This window comes from Cetorhinus maximus, chromosome 14 (assembly GCF_964194155.1).
Source record: "Cetorhinus maximus chromosome 14, sCetMax3.hap1.1, whole genome shotgun sequence".
Classification (NCBI taxonomy): Eukaryota; Metazoa; Chordata; class Chondrichthyes; order Lamniformes; family Cetorhinidae; genus Cetorhinus; species Cetorhinus maximus.
Genome location: NC_135892.1, coordinates 4,679,149 through 4,702,864, shown reverse-complemented (window position 1 = coordinate 4,702,864; position 23,716 = coordinate 4,679,149).

Below are 23,716 nucleotides of genomic sequence, written 5' to 3'. Positions count from 1 at the left end.
ATTCAACTCTACTTTCATCACACACCCCCACTTGCCCACACCACAACTTACCCTTGTGCCATTCTCCTTTCAGATGCCCAAGGACATACAAACATATGGAATAGAAGCAGAAGTAGGCCATTCAGCCCCTCAATCCTGCTCCGCCCCTTCAATAAGATCATGGCTGATCTGTTTGTGGTTTCCAATTCTACATTCCCATCTACCCCTAATAACCTATGATTTCCTCGCCTAAAAACATTCCATCTACCTCTGCCTTAAAAATATTCAGTGATCCCACTTTCACTGCCTTCTGAGGCAGACAAGTCGCACAATCCTCTGAGAGTATAAAATTTCTCCTGATCTCTGTCCTATAAGGGCAACCCCTAGTTTTAAAACAGTGCCCCCTAGTTCTGGACTCACCCACGTCCACCTTATCAATACCATTCAGGATCATATATACTTCAATCAAGTCACCCCTCACTCCTCTAAACTCCAGTGGAAACAAGTCCAGCCCGTCCAACCTATCCTCATAGACAACCCGTTCATTCCAGGTATCAATCTAGTAAACCTCCTCTGAACCACCCCCAATGCATTTACATCCTTCCTTCAATAAGGAGACCAAAACTGCACACAGTATTCAGGATGTGGTCTCACCAATACCCTGTATAACTGAAGCCTAACATCCTTTCTTTTATGTTCAATTCCTTTCATAATAAAGGATAGCATTCCATTAGCCTTCTTAATTACTTGCTGTACCTGCATACTAACTTTTTGTGATTCATGCACGAGAACACCTAGATCTCTCTGCACCTCAGAATTCTGCAGTCGTTCTCCATTTAAGTAACACCCTGCTTTTTTATTCTTCCAGCCAAGGTGAACAACTTCACATTTTCCCATATTATACTCCATCTGCCAGATTTTTGCCCGCTCACTCAATTTATTTATATCCACCTGCAGCCTCTTTATGCCTTCTTCACAACATACTTTCCTACCTATCTTTGTGTCATCGGCAAATTTAGCTATCATGCCTTCACTCCCCTCATCTAAATCATTGATGTAAATTGTCAGAAGTTGAGGCCCCAGCACAGACCCCTGCGGGACCCCGTTGGTCATATCCTGCCAATCAGGCAAAGACCATTTATGCATACTCTCTATTTTCTGCCAGCCAGCCAATCCTCTACCCAGGCTAATATGTCACCCCCTACACCATGAGTTTTTATTTTCCACAATAACCTTTGATATGGCACCTTATCAAATGCCTTCTGGAAATCCAAGTACAGTGCATCTACAGGCCCCACTTTATGCGCAGCACATGTTGCTCCATTAAAGAACTCTAATAAATTGGTTAAACATGATTTCCCTTTCACAAAACCATGCTGACTCTTCCAGATTACCTTGTGTCTTCCTGAATGCCCAGCTATAACCTCTTTAATGATTGAGTCTAAAACCTTCCCCATGACAGACATCAAGCTAACTGGTCTATAGTTTCCTGTTTTCTGCTTCCCACCATTATATTTGCCACTTTCCAGTGCGATGGAACCTTTCCAGAATCTAGGAAATTTTGGAAAATTAACACCAACGCATCTACTACCTTATTAGCCACCTCTTTTAAGCCGCTAGGATGAAGTCCATCCAGACTCAAAGGCTTGTCAGCCCGAGTGATAAGGAGTGCAGCTTGGCCAGGCCGTGGAGGAACAACAAGAAGACAGTGGTGAAGAAGACTCTAACTAGCATTTTTCTAAGGAGCAGGGCAAGTGGACATAGTGTAAGAAAGATTGAAGAGATGCAATAAAGCAGTTACATATTTCAAGGATAACCCAAGAAGTCCAGGATTATATTGGAATCCAGAGAGATTTGGTGGGGAGAAATTCTTAATTTTTGATCATAATGGGTAAATATAATTCACCAAATCTTCCTGGAAATATAACAATGAGTACATAATGAAAATTATATTTGAGCTGAAGGATGCAGGATAATATCTAACTAACAGCATGTACTGCAAGACGCGTCACTCCTGCAAGATTTGACCCAGTGCAACAATTGAGGAAGGTTCTTTACCAAGATAATTAAGGTTAGTGTTGGAGCTTAAAGGTCAACTTTAGCTGTAAGAAAATTTGCAACTGAACCAGTGGAGCGGAAGAGAGAGGAATTCACTTAAATTATGAGACAGCGTTGGCAAGAGACAAGAAAGGAGTTGTTGCTGCAGGGGCAGGAAGGTGGTATCAGACACTTCCTTACAGAAGAAATAAAATTGGCTTAGGATGCTTCAGAGTAATCAAGGCACCAGGTGCTAAAGGCAGAGTTTTTACAAGACACAGCAGCGCAGGCATGACTGAACTGAGATGTAGTACCAGATCTGATAGAAGAGGAAGAATGACGTATAACACCTTTCTGTAATTTTATGATTCTATATAATTCATTCTGGATACTAACTGAGAACAGGCTCACAGAATAATAACTAGAATAATATCAGTTATTTACTGACATAGACTGAACAGTCAGAAGAGGGAAAGGAGCAATTGGATCAGGCAAATTGGGGGCACACTGCTCATAAATTTTGAACATTCCCCTGCGTTGCCAAACAAAATCTGATCTGCTGCAGGATATTCTGTTAGAAGGAAATAGCCTCTCCATGTTGATCTGTAGGGGGAACTAATTAAAACATCCTTAACAAAAACCATCCTTAAGCGAAATGAGCAATCAATTGAACCATAAGGGTTTTTTTTTCATTCAAGGGATGTGGGCTTCGCTGGCTGAGCCAGCATTTATTGCCCATTCCTAGTTGCCCTTGAGAAAGTGGTGGTGAGCTGCTGTCTTGAACTGCTGCAGTCCATGTGGTGTAGGTACACCCACAGTGCTGTTAGGGAGGGAGTTCCAGGATTTTGACCCAGTGACAGTGAAGGAACGGCGATATAGTTCCAAGTCGGGACAGTGTATGACTTGGAGGGGAACTTACAGGTGGTGGTGCTCCCATCTACTTGCTGCTCTTGTCCTTTCAGATGGTAGTGGTCGTGGGTTTGGATGGTGCTGCTGAAGGAGGCTTGGTGAGTTCCTGCAATGCATCTTTTAGAAGGTACACACTGCTGCCACTATTGTCGGCGGTGGAGGGAGTGAATGTTTGTGGATGGGATGCCAATCAAGCGGGTTGCCTTGCCCTGGATGGTGTCAAGCTTCTTGAGTGTTGTTGGAGCTGCACGCCAACACTATCTCTTCAGCCAAGGTCTATGTATATAGGATACCCAGAAATTGGAGTGGAGGGAGGGGCAATCAGGAGCAGGGACCTATGTGATTTTTTTTTTCCTCATTCCTAGACTAGAGCAAGGATTTTAACTCACGGGTGGATAGCAGCAGAGTTGACAAATGCCCCCTCTTGGCGTTGCCAAGCCTCAATGAAGTTCGGCTTGCCAGCTGCCTAACTGAAACGGATGCAAAAAGGCAGCTAACCAATTGATGCTTTGCAAAGATTGAATAGCTCAAAGGCTACCCAGTGGCACTCAGGGTGTGGTGGGGGTGGTGGTGAAGTGTTAGAGGAGGGGTTTTCAGGTGACCAGGGGGCAAGCTCAATGGAGTAGAGGCCCAAATATTCCACGTGAGGCCCAGAGAAGTACTCTTACTTCTTACGCTCCCACAAAGGTACATTTTGTACTTACCCTGCAGGCTCTTCACTTCTCCAGCAAATTTTAATGGTTGGAGCATGCATCCATACTCCAACCGGTAGTCAGTTAAAATGCTTTGGTTCCCTTCTGAGTGATAGGAACCCAGTGTGCATTTTTTAATAAGGTATCTGCTGGCCAATGTAAGTTAAATTTGTCTCTTGATACTCTGATATTAGTCATGTATATTTCGTAAGATATCATTAGAGAGAAAGACCTCTGGATATGGGAAGCTATTTGAGACAGAGGATACCCCAACCCGTCTCACTCAGCGTTCTTGTCCAATTCTGACCTACAAGATAAGGACTCACATTCTGCAAGCAAGTCAGAGAGTTTATTAAGGATCACAAAGAAACACAAAGTTAGCACTTCACAATGGCGATGGATATACAGTAAGACTTGGCTTCCACAGTTCCTGCTTCTGAGCTCTCTAGGGCACCGTCTTTTCTTCTTCTCTTGCTGTGTTCTGTTGACTGTAGTGTGTCTTCTTCCTCTAGGGAAAAGCTCCAAACACTGTCATGTATCCAGCCTTTAGGAGCATTGGATGGTTCTTTAAGCTTGAAACTTGAACGTCCCAGAGTCAAGTCCCACTCCAGGACTTGAGCACAGAATGAAGGCTGACACTCCACTCCAGTGCCGAGGGAGGGGCCATCTTTTGAACGAGACATTAAACCCAAGGTCCCATCTGCCTTTTTAATGTGTGTAAAAGATCCCATCCTTATTTCAAAAAAATAGCAGGGGAGTTATCCCTGGTGTTCTGGTCAAAATTTATCCCTCAATCAACATCATGGATTATCTGGTCACTATCACATTGCTGTCTATGGGAGTTTGCTGTGACCAAATTGGCTACAATTCCCTACATTATGACAGTGAATACACTTCAAAAGTGCTTCATTGGCTGTAAAGTGCTTTGAGACGTCCGGTGGTTGTGGAAAGCAATATATAAATGTAAGTCTTTTTTTTTAAATGGAACTTTGCCTGTAATATTTGGGTCCAAGCCTTTTAAACAGGGTTGACATATCTTACCAAGGCTATATTGCCCAGATTTTCACTTGCAAAAGTGAGTGCCTTACAAATCAGTATTAGGCCACCCAATAAAAACAGAAAATGCTGGAAAAACTCAGCAGGTCTGACAGCATCTGCAGAGAGAGAAAAACAGGGCTAATGTTTCACTTCCATATGACTCATCTTCAGCACCAGCCAATGTTGTGAACCATGGCTGAGGCCTCATATAAATGATCCTTGTATATCATGTTCTTTGGCGAAATGAGCACATTGTGTGCAGCCTATCATGTTCCCTGCCTGTCCACATTTTACTCTCACCTTCGGAACTGATTTTTCATCCCTAATTTTCTGCCCTCCTCTTACTAAAGATCTGGCATACATGGTTCCACCACTGTTGGTAGCCCAACAATATATCACCCAGTTGGGCATTGTTCATGAGTTAACCGTAAAATAAGTCCAATAAAGAATTTTTAAGTAGACTGGGTGACAAAGCCCAGTTTAATCCTCTTCTTACAATTGCACCTTCAGCAGTAGACACTGGATAGCAATTAGAAGCAGGAACTCTGGGCTTAGTGAAGGGCTGAGAATTGTAAATTACAGGGGCGATACTGCACTTCCAACAACAGAGGCCATTCTGCCTGACCTCACTCGTTCCTCACAAAACTGAACCTTGTCTAAAAAGCACCAGCAGTCCTTTACAGGCGGCTGGTGCTAGGAAACCCCACTCCCACAACCTTGGCACACTCTCAGCACGTTCTGTGCCATGTGGCTAGAGTGCCACATGGATGGCCTGTCCTCATATTAAAGGGCAGAGTCAGCCAGTGCCGCTGGTGTATGACGACCAAGATTTGAAATTTTGGGAGACTCTTTCCAGGGACCGAATAATGCAATTACAATCAATCCCTGCGAAAACTGCACTGCCTCGATATCCAGCAGCAAGATTTACGATTCACAATTTAATTAGATAGCTCTTGGGAAGTAAGCCCAGTCCTTGGTTAAATTTTCAACGTTTCAAACAGACAGCTGGCCATGGTCCACTCCTGCAGGCACCTGAGACCTGCACCTTGTCGAACCACCACGCTAAATGAATTCTCTACGGAGGCAACACAGTTAACCTGGATTTGATTTAACAGCTGTACATGGGAATTTCTGGGAAATGATTATGATGCTATAATTACAAACATTACAATCAGTTTAACCACAAATACACAGGTATCTCTTTTCTTGCAACAATTTTCTCTGCAACTTTTCATTCCTTCACATCCATCCCTCCCACTACCTAATAAGGCTTTGTACTCTTCCCTTTGGGCCTCATTCATTAGTGAGTGACCACAGGCTATTCAGCCACATTGAAGAAATGCTGATGAGCCCAATTCAATCCTCGCCCACTGCTTGTGCAAAGGCAATCAAAAGCAGGGACCCTCGCTGATTTTCCTTCTATCTAACCAGGGAATTCTGAGACCAAACTGCTAGACTGGCTGAGATCAGACAATTCAGCACAGGCCAGGCATTTGAACCTGCGACAGTCCAAGTCAGCTATCCTCTGGACAAACAAATCAAATCCGGAAATACTGTGGGAGGTAAAGGTTCTCAGTTTTGAGGTACTCAAGCAAATGAGTTAGACCTAAAGACTATGCGATGAGTCCTGATGCAGACACAATGCAGATGTTATGTGACATATTTTTCAGTTAGTGTGCAACTCACCATATCCTGTTGTGAACCACAGGAATGTTTATGTGCTGGAACTTTTACATATCTATCTATCTTTTAGGCTGTCGAATGAACTCTCGTGACCAGCACCTACCAGTTTATGTTTAATATTGAAGGGTTAGTTTTAGGTCCGTTGCTCATCTCCATTTTTATAAATAATCTGGACCCCCGGGTGTAGGAAACAGCATTATGAAGGTTGCAGGTGATACAAAACTTGGCAAAATGGTAGCTAGTAATGACAATAGTTACAGGCTTCAGGATGACATAGACAGGATGGTAAAATTGGCAGAAGCATGGCGTATGGAATTCTGTACAGAGAGGTGTGAAGTGATCCGCTTTGGGGGAAATAATATGAAACAGCAGTAGACTGACACAATTTTGAAAAGGATAAGTAGAGAGACCTTGGTGTTCATGTATGCAAATCCTTAAAGGGGACAGGGCAAGTTGATGAATTGGTTAAAGATGCATCTGGGTTACTTTGGTTTATAAATAATGGCATTGAATGTATAAGCAAAGTGATCATATTAGAACCTATAAATCACTTAGATCTCAGCTGAAAGATTGGGGACAGTTCTGGGCACCCCACTTTAAGAAAGTTGTAAAGGCATTTGAAAGAGTAATGTGTTAGGATGCATTAGAATGCGTTTTCCAAGGAGCAATGGATATTTTAAAGAATCATTATTTTAATCAGAAAACAGTAAAAAAAAAAGAAGCTATTTCAACGTTGACATAAAATAGAATAACTGAGCTTTAAAGACGAAATATTAAGGGAACATGTATAATGGAAAAATCGATACGTTTGCCAAGAATGTTTCAATCAGAAGATAGCAACTTCGGAGAACATCAGCGTGCAATTCGTATCATTTCATCTATTCTTCACATTGTGCAATGCATAATGTAGTAACTAGCAAGCTGAAGAAAGGATGTACAGCACAGTACTGAAAGTCCAGCGAAACAGAAAGAAACAGCTTAATTGTTGGCCTTCTCCCATTTGTCACAGAGACTGGTGGATAGCACTCATCATGTAAAAGTTGACTAAAGTTACAAAACTCATCAGTTGGCACATGGCATTTTGCTACTATGACTATGATAGGGTGAAAGACAAGGCACTCATGCAGTTGACAGATAGGTGTGTAACTGCCAGGTCTCAGCAATCTACCTGTCAAATTTTAGGGTAGGAATGACAAAGGTGGACAGTAACTGTCAGCTCATATATCAACTTATGCCTCAGGTTTTCATCGCATATATCTTGGTTCGCGAATGCGTGCAGTTTATTTCCTACTCCTCCAGAGTAGTAAAATATGAGCCATTTGTTCCATGCCTCATCTGATGTAAAGTAACAAGAATGCATTAAAAATTTGACACATTTATGTAATGACACAGAGATTTACAGTTTATAGGTTTGTCTATTTTGATGTTTAATCAGCTCCACCTCAGGCAACCCAACAAAAGGCATAAAAATGGATCTCAGCAGAAAAATAGCAGTTAACGTTTCGAGATTTTTTTTTTTCTCATTTCCTGCTTTCCTCTTCTGGAACAATTAGCTTATGCCTGACTATGAGGATAAATCCAGAAATCTCATTTGCATGGAGCGCGAGCAGGAAAAATTGGCACTACAGCGCTGTGGCTTTATCTCCAAACTGCACTGCATTTGAGTGCAGCTCTCTGCTAGGCATTGGGGAGTACATGAATTTACCCCATGGCTCAATAGGTGCATGGTTATCCTGTGCTATCCATGTGCAACAGAGAATATCAGCAGGCTGTTCAATCACTAAGATAAAAGCGAAAAACTGCGGATGCTGGAAATCCAAAACAAAAACAAAAATACCTGGAAAAACTCAGCAGGTCTGGCAGCATCTGCGGAGAGGAGCACAGTTAATGTTTCGAGTCCGAATGACCCTTCAACAGAACTAAGTGAAAATAGAAGAGAGGTGAAATATAAGCTGGTTTAAGGGGGGGTAACAAGGCAAAAGAGAGATACGAAAATCCTGACGGAGAGAAGAGCAATACTTCTTCAAGGTAGGCATTCCTTGAAGAGAAGTGGCAGTCAATTAAACACTAAGATAAAAGAAGAAGTATTGCTCTTCTCTCCGTCAGGATTTTCGTATCTCTCTTTTGCCTTGTTACCCCCCCCTTAAATCAACTTATGTTTCACCTCTCTTCTATTTTCACTTAGTTCTGTTGAAGGGTCATTCGGACTCAAAACATTAACTGTGCTCCTCTCCGCAGACGCTGCCAGACCTGCTGAGTTTTTCCTGGTATTTTTGTTTTTGTTTTGGCAGTTCAATCACGATCATCTTCCTTCAGTCATAATTTCTAGAATGTCTTTGATGGCTGGGTCACGCCATGTTGAGATTTCAATGGCCGTGACTCTGAAGGAACCAGATAGATTGGTACTAATTCTGGTCTCAGCTCAGAACCCCAACATATGTCAGATGGCAGGAAGTTTGTATACACACCCTTTGGCCTGTTCTGAACTTGCCTGTTTTTTGAGGGTTCAACCATTTGCACAGAACAGGTGAGCAACATGCATGCTTTGCACATATCGGGTCAAACTCAATGGCCACAGCGGTGGCAAGTTACATTCAGGAATTAAGAGAGACCATGCCAGGAAACAATTGATATAGCATCAGGTGGTGCAATGGTATTGTCACTGGACTAGTGCTCCAGATACCTAAGGTAATTCTCTGGCGACCTGGGTTTGAATCCCACCATGGCAGATGGTGAAATTTGAATTCATCAAAACTAAAAGTCTAACGATGATTATGAAGTCATTGTTGTAAAAACCTATCTGGTTCACTAATTTAGGAAAGGAAATCAAACCCACAGAAGTGTGGATTAACTCTGATAATGGCCTGGCAAGCCACTCAGTTCACAAGGGATATGCAATAAATGCTGGTCCAGCCAGTGATGCCCACATCCCATGAATGAATTTTTAAAAATACATCCCTGGATGACAAGACAGGCACATCTCTATTCCCATTGAACATAAGATGATGCTGAAAAGTCACTGAACAAACATGTGGCTATCCAGGCAACATTGCAAAGCTCCTCCCCTCAAACCAGTAACCCCTTCATATCTGCCTTACTTAGTGCTATGTCTTCAAGCACAATAACTGAATTCCTGAGTATTGATGGAAAAGAGACATGCTGCTGAGGCTTTTCACCTTGAACTCATCAGGACAGCTTGCAGGATAAACTGACAGTAAAGGGAATAACATTTTATACTGCATGAGAAGAGAGTGCTGATTGGTTGGGAAGTGGATTCGTAGAGGTGTTGCAGCAGCAGAGAACAGTTTAGCTGTTAACTGCCAATCATTTGTTCAAATTCAAACCAGGTAGGTCGACTCTGATTTCCCTGGGGAATGAATGAGGGAATGGCTGTCCCTCAGCTTTTGTTCAGTTGAAAAAGGCGCAATGTGTGGGCATGATTCTTCTGTCTGCAAAGGGCAGGGCCCTGTGTGTGAATATATGTGGCTTCTAGCATGTGTAAGTAAGCCACACCGCAAGCCTGACTGATAATCTTAAATTGGTTTTCAGTGTAATTCTTAGCATAATCAGGATTGTTTAGCAAGTGTTGTCTAATCACAGAATCACATCTAATGTGATCTAATCCAATGCAACGTAATCACATCTAATACAATCCTGCTTTTGTAATTGTGTCGGTGCTCCTGCTATTGATAAGAGGACACAGGGTGGTGTGAGATGCTGTTTGTTCTGGGGCCAGTGTCAGTTGACAGTTGGGTCTTCCAAGCCTATAATAGAAGAAAAGGAGCAAAAGTTAAAATGATGGTTCCATCCGAGGGCTTCAAACAGAGCTGACTTGGCAAATATTCTGTCCGATCTTTGGCTGACTGGGTATTTTCCCAAGTGTGAGAAGGAGTACAGGGCACAAAAGGCAAGGGGCTGGATTTTACACTAGCGGAGGTGGGGTTGCTGCTTCCCGGAATAAATGACAGGGGCGAGCTCACCTTTGCTTGGCCGGCTCGCTCTGCAGCTGTTTAACAAGTCCCGTCTCCGAGAGCTGACGGCGACCACCGCTGATTGACAATGGTCCCTGAGGGAGGCTTACTGTGATGGAACCTGAAACAAAGGTAAGTCTAGGGTCTCGCCAAACCCAGGCTGGCAGCCCAGGGAGAGGATGTGGGGAGCCGGGCCAGACAGGGCAGGGGGAAGGGGAAAACGCATGGGGTGGTGGGGTGTGGGGGAAGACCTTGGGGGGTTGCCTACGATGGGCAGAGGGGATAAAGGAAGAACTCCACCCCGCCCTTTAAATGGCCACAAACCCTCCTAATGAAACATGGGACTAGACACTTGGCGCTGCCTCCTACCACCGCATGTAAAATCCCAGCAGTGACAGGAGGAGGCCCTTAAGTGGCTACTAATTGGCCAGTTAAGAGCCCCAATTAGCCCAAGAGGAGTATGACCTCGGAACTGGGGTGAGTCCCATAGCTTCATCTTTACCGATTCTTTCTATTATGCACTACCTTATATAAAAAAGAATATTCTCAACACGCCATAAATTGAAGGTGCACATGTAAAGTAAATCATGTGTTCAAATTGAAGCCCATTCAGTGCATCGAATGACTATGCACTATGTAGCTAACTAATGGTACCCTGTGCAAGTCTCAACATTCCAACATCTTTAATTCTAAGCTGAAGGGTGGCAGTGTGCCCAGCTATAATACAGTTATACATGGTAATTGAAGAGTTGTGGGACTGTATGAGGACTTGATATAGACCAGCAGAAAATGTGAAACAGGCTGCGAGGTTTACAGCATGCATGCTTGGGCCGTCTATTCAGTAAATAGTGTTAAAACCAGAAAATGCCAGAAATACTCAGCCGGTCTGGCAGCACCTGCGCAGAAAGAACTGCATTAACGGGCTGAATTTTCCCATTTTAGTTTTTAAAGATGGCTTTATTTCTGGGTCTGTAACTGAGGGTGGTGCGCCATCCATTCCAATCTTCCGGGAGGCGCCCAATTAAGAACCCGTCCCCAGGATCACCATGCAGTTGGGGAAGGTGGGTGGGTTGAGGATGTGGCAGGGCGGCTCAGCACGCACTATTGATAGGGCAGCCGGCAGCCTTCACTGTGGCTGCACCGCGGGTGCTGCTGGATGGCATCACAAAGGGGGCAGAGCGAGACGGATGTGCGGTGATGAGGCTGACCGAGCCGGCAGCCATTTCTTCTTATGGGTAACAGCAGTCGCCAGGAGCCCCCTCATGCGTCGGTGAGCCTCGATCTGCGGGGTGACCCTCAGGCATGCCGATTTCCCGGCTTCAGGTTCAGATTGCGCGTCCACTTTCAAGCCGCTCCGACTGCGCGCTCGCCCCCCGGGAGTTTGGCAAGTTGCAGACACTCGGCGGGTCCCCTGCGACCCTGGGGAGATCCCATTTTCCTGGCAAAGTAGTCGATGATCGAATGGCTAACAAGCCCAATTGGCTTCCCAGTGCTACCAGGCGGGTTGCCAGCAGCACAAACAGGCTGCCTCTGGGAAAAGCAGGAGGAGGCTGGTAAACATCATTTTTTCATAATTTCTCCGCCACCACCACCGTGCCCCCCTCCCCCCCACCCCTACATCCCCACCCCCTCATTTTCCCTCCCCACCTCGGACACCACCTCCACGGGCCTGGGAAAAATCCCCCCAGCATTTCAGGCTAATGACCTTTCGGCAGACCTGACTTGGGCAGGTCCCTTAAGGAGTACCATTTTCTTCTACGTTTTCTTGCAGGTCCTGTGGGTATTGTCGAAAACACTGAGCCCAGTTGCCGCCTCCTGGGTTTGTGGTAACCCTGTCCTCAGATGCCATACAGCTCGTACTGTGACAGCTTCACTTCCGCCAACGATCCAACGGGGAGTCTGAGTGCTCCCGTGTCCTGACACCCACCCCCAGACACTAGCTGCTGCCTTCAAATTTGTTATGCCATACACTTCTTTGCCTCCTAGGCTGCAAACGAAGTTAAAAGATCATTCGCTGAAAAGGCTGGAAAGGAATTTATCGCCACATGCAGCTGCTTACGTTTAACTTGCTGCATCCCTTTAATTTTCACACAACCTTTGAAGGCTAATGATATGCCAGATTTGCCAACCCATCCCCTTGTTCTGAGCTCTCAGGACCAAACTCAATCGAGACCGTGAGGTTCATTTCCTTGTGTCTCTGGACCCCTTTGCAAATTTTTTCTGCCTGTGCAATCTGCTGTTTAAAATGGTGCATGAGGTATATCATCCTTTTAATCTCCTTTGTCTATCGTTTTCATGTGTTTGAGAATATGAATAGCATGACCGCTTGGGGCAAATTTGTGCAGGCACAATTAGCACGAAAACTTCGACTCCTTGAATGTTCTATATACAATAGCACAAGACATGCACCTGAATCTGTGCTTGCATACATGAAAGAAAAAATAATCAGCCTTCACTTTTTTATGATCCAAATATCTTAAGAAGTCAGAGAGGCTGTTAAAGGTTTTGCATTCTTTTGTCTTGGTCTTTCAATAACACAACAGATAATGATATCTTATTTCAGAAACCTCACAGTGTTTTCAATTCAAAGGCAGGAAGTACAAGGGAATAGCTAAAACACTATAATTACTGAGCATGAGATATGAACTACAGGGTATGAAAATAAATTAAATAGATGAATTATCAGAGGAAGAGCTGGACTGATAATCCATATTTATTACACTGATCCCGTGTGTTTGTTTTACATTTTTTAAGTCTTTTTAAGATGATAGGTTATGATAAATTGCTTCCCTTTTCAGATGACAGCTTTCCTGCATCAGGTTTCAATTTCTGTTTGATGCTCTATGCTTTGTATTAATATATAGTCAACTGTACAGAAACATAATAATCACAAAGTGAATAATTAAATATTGTGCAGTTGATAATGACATTTTTATAGGAGGTTTGTTGGCATATTTGCCATCCAGTTCACATTGCTTAAGTATTAATTTACAGCTGCCTTTTATCCTTTCTGAACTCTTAGAAGAATTCAAGGTTCTTTGCCAAGCAGTGATTAGATTCAAATTCAAAGTAGCTAACCTGAGTTCTTAAATGAGCACAAATGACTACCTAAAATGCCAAAGATAGTTTTTCTTTACTACCGGGCAGTGTTGCTTGTGCTTCTGACAAATATGGGCCCAGAACTTAAGTGTTAAAGTACTTCATAGTACACCTGTATTTATCCTTCTGCTCCTCATACATGACTGTGGAAAGAGTTTATACACCACAAAAGTGTCTTGACATGGACTTATCTGACTGTCACATCTCAAGTTTATAAATTATCAACAGGAGGATGAGATGGCTAAATTGTGTAGAGGTTACATATTCCTTCGGTCTGCATTTGCATTTATCTTAAAACAGGAACAATAAATTTATTTGCTTACATTGCAGAAGATTAGATCTATTTACATTTAATAGATATTATATACAGACAAATAGTTCACAATGTACTTCATACTTTATTAGGGAACTTTTGCCAGCAATGAGATGATATGAGCTCTAAGGAGGAAGCAAAAATGTACAGTGACTTTTTAAAACTTGATTTAAAGTTCTCTTAAAATAGGGGCTATGGAAATTATTGCTTCAGAGATCAAGCACAATTTTGTTCTTAGCTGCCCCATAGCCTCAAACCCTATCTAATAATCTATGGTGCTGCGCCATATCAGTTCTGTTATTATTCTTGTAACAGTAATGGCTTGAAATTGGATAAGAATACATGTGGTTAGTTATCGTGACACTGTTAATTTAACCATTATGTTAATGTGGAATATATACTTGTGGTTGAACAGTATTGTGACTCCACATAAATATTCCATGGTTTTCCCAAAGCACCTTTCGAAATACATGGTCTATAGATTCTATCACACTTGCAATGGGTGCAGAAGTGCTGGGGAGCGCATCAGTTCTTGTGATTGCAGCGACCACAGGAAATTGGTGCTGGGATCGCATTGTAATCACATAACAGACGTGCAGCCAGTGCTACAAGCACAGCAGCACAACTGTTTGGGAGTGCAGGAAATCAAAGGCCACTTAAAGGCATCTCTGAAAGGGAATAAAAACAGAAAGTGCTGAAAAAACTCAGCCAGTCTGGCAGCATCTGTGGAGAGAGAAACAGAGTGAATGTTTCAAGTCCAATATGGCTCTTCTTCGGTTCCGAAAAAGAGTCATATTGGATTTGTGACGTTAACTATGTTTCTACAACACCTCCCATCATTTTTGCTGAAGGTTGAGAACAGACAGACAAAGTGGTGATAGGCCAGATTGGATTTGTCCTGCCTTCTGTGGACAGGATCTACCTTGGCCAATTTTCCACTTTGTTGGGTAGATACCAGCGTTGAAGCTGTACTGGAACAGTTTGGCTAGAGACATGACTAGTTCTGGAGCGCAAGTCTTCAGCACTACAGCTGTCAGGGCCCATAAACTTTGTTGTACCTGCCGCGTTCAGCCAATTTTTGATATCATATGGAGTGAACTGAACTGGCTGAAGATTGGCATCTTGGTGTGGCTGAAAAAGGTTGCAAAACACTTCAGCCTTGTCATTTGCACTCATGTATTGCCTGCTCAAATGATGGTAAGGCCGGCCCCTCTGAATAGCACAAATATTCAAAAGGCAGCATGCAGCACTCAACCACAAACATAAAATCAAGGGAGTACTACATAGTTCCTCCCAAATGATCCGGGCAGTACAATCGTTGCTTGAGCATGCCAGTGTTCTGCTGGATTAGATTTCTGGTGGTTCTCATTGTTGGCAAGCATTGTGTCCATGTCTGGGTTTCTGACTGCAGTTATGAGTCATGTCTCTGGTGGGGATATCTCTCATCACCACTTACCAGTCCCTGGCCTGGTGGTCTATTTGCAATAAAAGCAGCAACTACAAGCTGAATGAATTAGAACTGTTTGCCAGAGAGCAGGTACACTCAGCTATTCCTACTCTCCCGCCCTTTCCCCATAGCTCCACAAATATTTTCTGTTCAGATTATTATCCAGTTCCCTTTGTAAAGCCATGGTTGAATCTGCCTCTACAACACTCTCAGGCGATGTGTTCCAGATCCTAACCACGTACTGCGCAAAAATAGATTTTCCTCATGCCACTTTACCTCTTTTGCCATTCACTTTAAATCAGTGCCTTCCGGTTCTCAACCTTTCCAACTATGGGAATGGTTTCTCCCCATCTACCCTGCCCAGATCCCTCATGATTTTAAACATCCCCATCAAATCTCTTCTCCACCTTCTCTTCTCAAAGGAGCTTCCCCAAACTATCCACGTAACTGAAGATCCCCTTCCCTAGAACCATCCTTGTGAATCTTTCCTGCATCCTAAACCTTCATATCTTTCCTAAATTGCAGTGCCCAGAACTGGACACAGTACTCCAGTTCAGGCCTAACCAGTGTTTTATGAAGATTCGCCATAACATCCTTGCTTTTGTACTCTCGGCCCCTATTTATCAGTCCAGCATCCAATCTGCCTTATTAACCACATTCTCAACCTATCCTGCCACCTTAAACAATTTGTGCAAATATACCCCCAGGTCCCTTTGCTCTTGCATGCCCTTTACAATTGTACCCTTTATTTTATATTGTCTCTCCTTGTTCTTCCTAGCAAAATGTATCAGTTCACAGTTTCGAACATTATAACCATCAATTCTATTGTCCCTCATGCGTTTATCTATCTTTTCCTTAAATGCGTCTATGCTATTTGCTTCAGTTATTCCTTGTGGTAGAGTTCCACGTCCTAACCACTCTGGTAAAGAACTTGCTCCTGAATTCCCTATTGGATTTTGAAATGAGCATCATAAATTTATGGGCCTTAGTTTTTGCCTCCCCCACAAATGGAAACACTTTTGCTACATCTACCCTATCAAACCATTTCATAACCTAGAAACACCACTTATTTGATCACTCCTATGTCTATTTTCCTAGAGAAAGGAGCCCTAGCCTGTTCAATCTTTTAGGTGTAGCCTCTCACTTCTGGTATCATTCTTGTAAATCTGCACCTCTTCCAATGCCTCTACATCCTTTTTCGTAATATAGAGACCAGAATTGTGTGGTCTAACCATGATTCTGCACAAAATTGCCCTATTTTTCAAATCTATCCCTCTAGAAATGAATCCTAGTCCTTGTTTACTCTTATTACAACCTTATTAACCTTTGTGACTACTCTTAGTGATTTATACATCTGTATCCCTCAATTTCTTGTTCCTCTACCCTATTTAGACTCTTATCCAAGCATTAGGTGGACTCCTTATTCTTCCTACAAAATGCACCACCTTACACTTATCTGCATTGAAATTCATTTGCCAGTTACCTGTTCATTCTGCAATTAATGCCTTCTTGTAATTTATCACAGCCTCCCTCAGTATTAATGATGCTTTCCAATTTGGTGTCATCTGCAAATTTCGCAATTGCGTTTCTGATTCTTGTGACCAAATTGTTTATGTAAATTTCTAACAAAAGTGGTCCCAGCACTGATCCCTGTGGAACACCACTACCCAACTTTTGCCAATCCGCATAATTACATTTAGCCTCCACTCTCTGTTTTCTGCTTTGTAATCAACTCGTATCCACCTGCTACTTGCTCCCTGACTCCATATGCTATAACTTCAGTCATGATTCAACAATCTGGTACCTCACCAAAAAGGTTTTGAAAATCCCAGTATATTGCATCTTCTACATGACCATTATTTACTCTTTCTATTACTCCCCCTAAGCATTCGGCAAGGTTGGTTAAGCATGACCTTCACAATTGAAATCCAGGTTGACTAGTGCTTATTATATGAAGTTACTAGATGATTTTCTATTAAATCTTTGAGTAAAGGTTTGAATGTCTTAGCCATCACTGCACTCAGCTAACTGGCTTATAATTCACCAGACTTGTTCTACCTGCCTAGTTGTCCTTCAGTCCTCTGGCACTATTCCCTTTTCTAAAATTTTTACATACATATAATAGCCCCTCTACTATCTCCTCCCTCACTTCTTTCAACATGCTTAGGCACAATCCATTGGGACCATGAATTTTTTCCTCTCTGAATTTGATTGATATATCAATTTTCTCCCCTCTATCAACTTAAATGTCTTTATATCATTTCCCCCTAATTTATGTCCACTCTGCTGGTCTCCCTGGTAAACATTGAGTGACTATTCAATATGTCTGCCATTTTACTGTCATTTTGTGTGAGTTTATTTCAATATTTGAGGAGAACTAAGTCAAGTGTCTTCAGGACAAGCGAGTGCAGTACAAAGCCAATGCCTCCATCCATCCCTCCAACAATGACTTAATATGAAGTATCTACAATTGGTTATGCAAATCAAGACTTGGCCTGAAGTCACACGTGAAGCGACATCAACCTAACCATTTTTTTTGGGTGAACACTTGTCCATCGAAGCAACAGGAGATCCATCATCGCTGGAGAACAGCCTTGATCATCCCCATGAAATTAAAGTGTCACCATGATAGCCACAGGCAATGCTGTTCATGTCCTGACTGAAAACTCTAGCTGTTGAGTTCAGAAGGTAACATAGGTCTGTTACAGCCTTCTTGCTTCTTGGAGAAGTGAAGGTGCACCAGGCATTGTTCCTTGGTCAAGTTGAGGTAGAACAAGTGCTTCCTGGAGATCCTCTGTGGATATGGCCTCCAGCTTCTTCTCTCTACTGCTTTTGTTTGCTGCGACCTTCCTTGATGCTCCTCTCATCATCCAGCCCCAAAAATCTGACCTGCCAAACCATTCATGAGTGAAATAAAATATTTACATGACACACTATCAGTGCAGCATCAGCACAAAGTTGTCCCTGGAATAGTCGGTATTGGATTTTTTTAAAAATTCATTTATGGGATGTGGGCGTCGCTGGCTAGGCCAGCATTTATTGTCCACCCCTAATTGCCCCTTGAGAAGGTGGTGGTGAGCTGCTTTCTTGAACCGCTGCAGTCCATGTGGTGTAGGTACACCCAAAGTGCTGTTAGGAAGGGAGTTCCAGGACTTTGACCCAGCGTCAGTGAAGGAACGGCAATATATTTCCAAGTCAGGATGGTGAGTGACTTGGAGGGGAACTTCCAGGTGGTGGTGTTCCCATCTATCTGCTGCCCTTGTCCTTTTAGATGTTAGCGGTCGTGGGTTTGGAAGGTGCTGCCTAAGGAGCCTTGGTGAGTTTCTGTAGTGCGTCTTGTAGATGGTACACACTGCTGCTACTGTGCGTCGGTGGTGGAGGGAGTGAATGTTTGTGGATATGGTGCCAATCAAGCGGGCTGCTTTGTCCTGGATCGTGTCAAGTTTCCTGAGTGTTGTTGGAGCTGCACTCATTGAGGCAAGTGGAGAGTATTCCGTCACACTCCTGACATGTGCTTTGTGGATGGTGGACAGGCTTTGGGGAGTCAGGAGATGAGTTATTCGCCACAGGATTCCTAGCCTCTGACCTGCTCTTGTAGCCACAGTATTTATATGGCTAGTCCAGTTCAGTTGGCTGAACAGTCTAAAAATGGCCCAGAATTGATTAGCAGCTTAACAGGACAATCCGACAACTATCCTTTATGGCAGCCACTGGCCCTTTAAATAGCATTTCAGCAGGGTCCTTGCTGTACGTTAGTGCCATGACTTGCCTTGAAAATTTATCATCGGGCAAATCAGGCATGTGGCAGACCAGTTTCGCGAAAGGCTCCTGCGTCCAGCATAGGCCCCTTAATTTGAGCTTCATTAATATTTTCAGCAGGAGCCCTAGATACCCAGAGAGGTATCCAATGGAGTGAGTGGTGCAGCTCTGATGTGGGAGGGCGTGCACACACACCATTCTTAGCTTAGATGACCATTACACATGTGTAAAATGGAGGCAGCACAACACAATTTGTAGGCCCAAAGTTGATTTGAAAACCCATCCTACCACAATTAGTTTTAAAAACTGGAGAATGAAGTATGGCCTTATGGGCAGCGCCATCCTGCTTGTCTTCTATAGCAGTTATGTGATCTTGCTTATCAGCTTTAATCACTTCCCCTTCAAATTGTCCTCTCTGGTGACAATATTTTTAATTGGGCAGAAAGAGAAAAGCATTTTCAAAGCAAGTTTTGCATATGGCAATGGGGTAGGAAACAGGTGGACTGCTCACAGCTTTGTTTATCAGAAAAGTAGTATTCAGGGCCCACCATATTGGCATAAGGTCAACACTAAGACTGGTTGGAATAAATGAAAAAGTGGGCATTATTTATTCCAAATGGACTCATTTCGCCATCACAGCTTTGACACCACACCCCTCCCCTCTTCCAAACCATTTTCTCCTCTGTTGACTTAGGTCAGGGTAAAATTCCATGGACATTAATAGTCCTCTGCTACATTAAATTGCCATTTTTGTGCGTGTCCACCTACACACCCAACAAGGAACATCGACAGGCAACTCCACAGAAGGCATTACAGCCGGGCTGGATTCTGTCTTCACACAAGCACTTCTGTGCGAAGCTGTTGGATAGCTAGGAGCGCTCATTCATTTCCCTTCTGTAGTCTCTGTGACTCGATGCCACACCACAGCTGCATTTCCTCACTGGAAGATCAGACGAACATACATTTTGCCACGATGTGAGTCATAAATGGAAATGGAATCATCTGACTTTATTTGCACCGATTTGCATCTAGGAGCAGGGCTTTTAATTACAAGGAACATAATGAACAACTGCAGAAAAGCAATTCAAAAAGTTCTAATTCCTGACTGCACCTGTTACAGAAATTTAGCCATTTCATTATTTAGCTAAAGAGATGGCGTCTCCAGCCTAGCATCTGCTGATTCATGGATGCAATTATGTTATTTTCCGAAACACTGTTAAAGCATTTCCAAACGCCACAAATAATATCAACCTGATTTTAAATGGCTCCTGATAGCATTCGAGGCCATCATGTTCCCGATTTGATTTGATTCTTGTTTTTAATTTTACTATCTAGTAGGTAAATAATAAAACACTGTGCTAAAACTAATTGAAAGGTGCAGGTGTTGTTAACAGCTTTTAAATTATCAGAGGATATGAATCTAGGTTCCAGATACTTAGAATGAATTTCCTCAATGACAGTGTTCTCCAACCATTTATTGCAGTCAGCCACAACTGTTATATGTGTTATAATGATATAAAGGTACCAATCACTCATAAGGGATTGGGTGAACACATGGTGGGTTCATTTATTAAAGCTAGGCACATGAGAACAGATATGCATATAAAGCTTCAAAAGGCCAGCAGTAAATCTGTATGTGCTGTGCTCTGCTCAAAGCAGAAGTAAAACTAAAACTGGATTGCATGACACACTTCCATTCTAGTGATGTCATGCACCTATCCCTTAAAGGCATATTACAACACCCCCCTTTCTTTTTAAAGATACTTTCCCCTCTTCCAAATAAGTATAAATATTTACAATACATGTACATGCTCAGTTACCATTACATAAGTCTATAAAACAGATGAATCCATGGGTCTCTAAAGTATGGAGGTAATCTGCTGGTACACAGATTACCATCTTGTGATGGTAACTTTGTCTGGAGGTTTCTGTAATTGCTCACAGCGACCTCTGGGATTGTCATTTCTTGGATGTTGTTCCTGGTTGCATTTGGGATCTTGTCCAAGATGCAATTGGATTGTACTGTGGTTGAGGAGCTGGGATGGATCTGTTTTGTCCTTGGTTATGCCTCATTGTTGCGCCTTTATGTGTAATGACTTCATAGGACCTTGGTTCTGAACAAATCCTTGTCACCTCGGCTGGCTGCCACGTACCTTCTGTGGGATCCTGGATGCGAACTTGTTGTCCCAACTGTAAACTTGGCAATCCTCTACCCAATTTTTAAAGTGCTTATTAGTCATCTTCTTTTGTAGTTTTAAAATTTGCTGTCTAGTTTCTGAGAGAGTAGAATGCGTAAGAGTAGGTAAATTGGTATGCGCTGGTCTGCCAAACATGAGCTCTCCTCATCCTACACCCCTGCCAGTGAAGAAATAGTTGCACTTGTAACATTGTAAATTGTAACATTGCAATATGTAGATCATACTTGGTCTGTCTGCATTTGAGAATTAGGGATTTTACTATGCCAATCATTCATTCAACTAGGTTGTTGGATCTAGGGTAATGAGGAGAAGAAGTAGTGTGATCGATATTCCACTTCTCACACATATTCTGAAATGGCTTAGCAATAATTGCGGCTTGTTATCCATAATGATCTCTCTAAGTACACCAAATAAACTGAAAATAGCACTTAGAATGTGCGTGACTGTTGTGCTTGACATATTGTGCAATTGTCAAATAATGGGGTATTTGGTAAAGCAGTCGATGATGACAATGAAGTCAATACCATGGACATTAAAGAGGTCAGGTGCGATTTTGGACCAAAGATGGGTGGAAACTTCATGCGGAATCAATAGTTCTTTGTGCTGACTTGGTATATGCCCTTGACATGTCTCACACTTCCTGACGATGACTTCAATGTCATTGTTTATATCCGGCCAATAGACTGTCTCTCTTGTGAGTCTTCTCATCTGATCTATGCCCATGTCTAAGTGATGAAGCTGTTGAAGACTATTAGGTCACAAGGATTCCAGTATGATTAACTGCCTGCCTTTAAAAATGACTCCCCAGGAGATACCTAGCTCTTCCCGATAAGGCCAAAATGGTATCACATGTTCATGGGCATGCTGAATTGAATCAATGATGGTTTTCCACAGTTTCTATTGTGTAGAATCTTTCATCATTTCTTCTTGTAGCCACTGGCATTTGCATTGCGCAAAATGTACCAGATCAATTGATGGACTTGCATTCTCCTGCAAGTGTAATGTTGCAGCTCCCTTGAAACTGCCAATTTTGTGGAAACGTTCTGGATATTTCAATGGTGGGCCATGAACTAAGGTGATATTAGTAGTTTCTGAGGTTGATCTGCTGTATGAGGTCTGACTGATTCCATGGATTGTTACTAGTGTGAGGTCACGGAATGCTGGTAGACCTGTGATCACTGGGCCTTTAGTCTCCATGGTGTAGAACACCTGTGACACCCAGGATGATTGATTTTACTTGCACCCTAGGACTATGGAACCTGCACATGGAATCAGTGAATCTTTGGATGCTGAGAGATTCACAGCAGTAGGTTTTACCATGGCCCTCCATCTCTGTGGATACATGTCTCTTAGAATTCGTAGGGGCAGCATGTAGGCACTTGCCTCTGTGTAATTCTTAGCCGATAACGATTAGTTACCAATTTTCTTAGGGTAGATAATTTGAATCTTGACAAACACTTCAGACAGTGAGATGGAATCTATGTTTTCCATGAGATTGATGGTGTGAAAAATGTGTCCACCGCTCTTCATCTCATTGTGCACATCATCGACATTTTCTGGTTTGTGAATCGCCTCACGTATATGTTTCTGACGGGATGCCGGTTAGTCAATCTTATTGCTTGAAGGTAGCCGTTGTGTACGGTCTGTTTGGAACAGTTGACGGCTCGTTGTAGCTGCATCAGCCTTTACCCTAGTGCACTGCCGCTGCCAATGTACCTTTCTCCCACATGCTTTGCACAATTGCTGGATAGCTGGACATTTCCTTGGTGCATGCAGAATGCCACACCTTCCACATGTCTTGCTAGGTTTGGGTGTGTTAGTAAGTGCGGCAACAATTGCAGTTGTACTTAGGGCCTGTAAGCCTGGTCGACCTGTGAGGATCTCTTCGTACTTACATTCATCCTTGATGCTCTTCAATGCTATACATTTTGGGATTGTCTAGCAGATCTTTCTGGAATGCTTCCATGGGAGTGGATGTGATCACCAACCCAACAATTCTGTCTGCCAGCTCTGCGTTGGAACAATCATAGTATGTACCCTTTTCTCTGCATCTGCTGATGAGGTGGTCTTTGGATTCTGTAGTCTGTTGTCTGTTGTCTGTTGTCATACGGAAGTTTAACCTGACTCTGAACCAGTCTTCCAATATAGTCCATATCCTTTGGGGATCCTTTGGCTCTTCTGTTGTTAATCCTAATGTGTTCAGCCTATGTAGATCTTTGTTCCCAATTGCTAGACAAATTTTTATGGCTTGCTTTTCTGGTTCAGACACACTTGAATCAGGAAACCATAGCACTGTGCGCTGTTTAAACATTCTGAACTCAGATAGCAGGTCAGCTGCATCCCAATTCAAACTGGGGAATTTTGTGGATATTTCAACAATATCCCTTTGACCTTCCTTCTCCTATAGTACCTGGGATGAGTGTCGCTGTAGCCGCTTTCATGTGCTTTTCCGAGGCTCCGACTGTTACAGTCGCAACCTTTCCTCCAATTCTTATGACTTTTTTTGTTTCTTTTTGTTTTGTTGGACTCTCCCTCGTTCGCTATCGATCCAGCCGGCACCCTGGTCACTCGCCTTTCCCAGCAAAGCTACC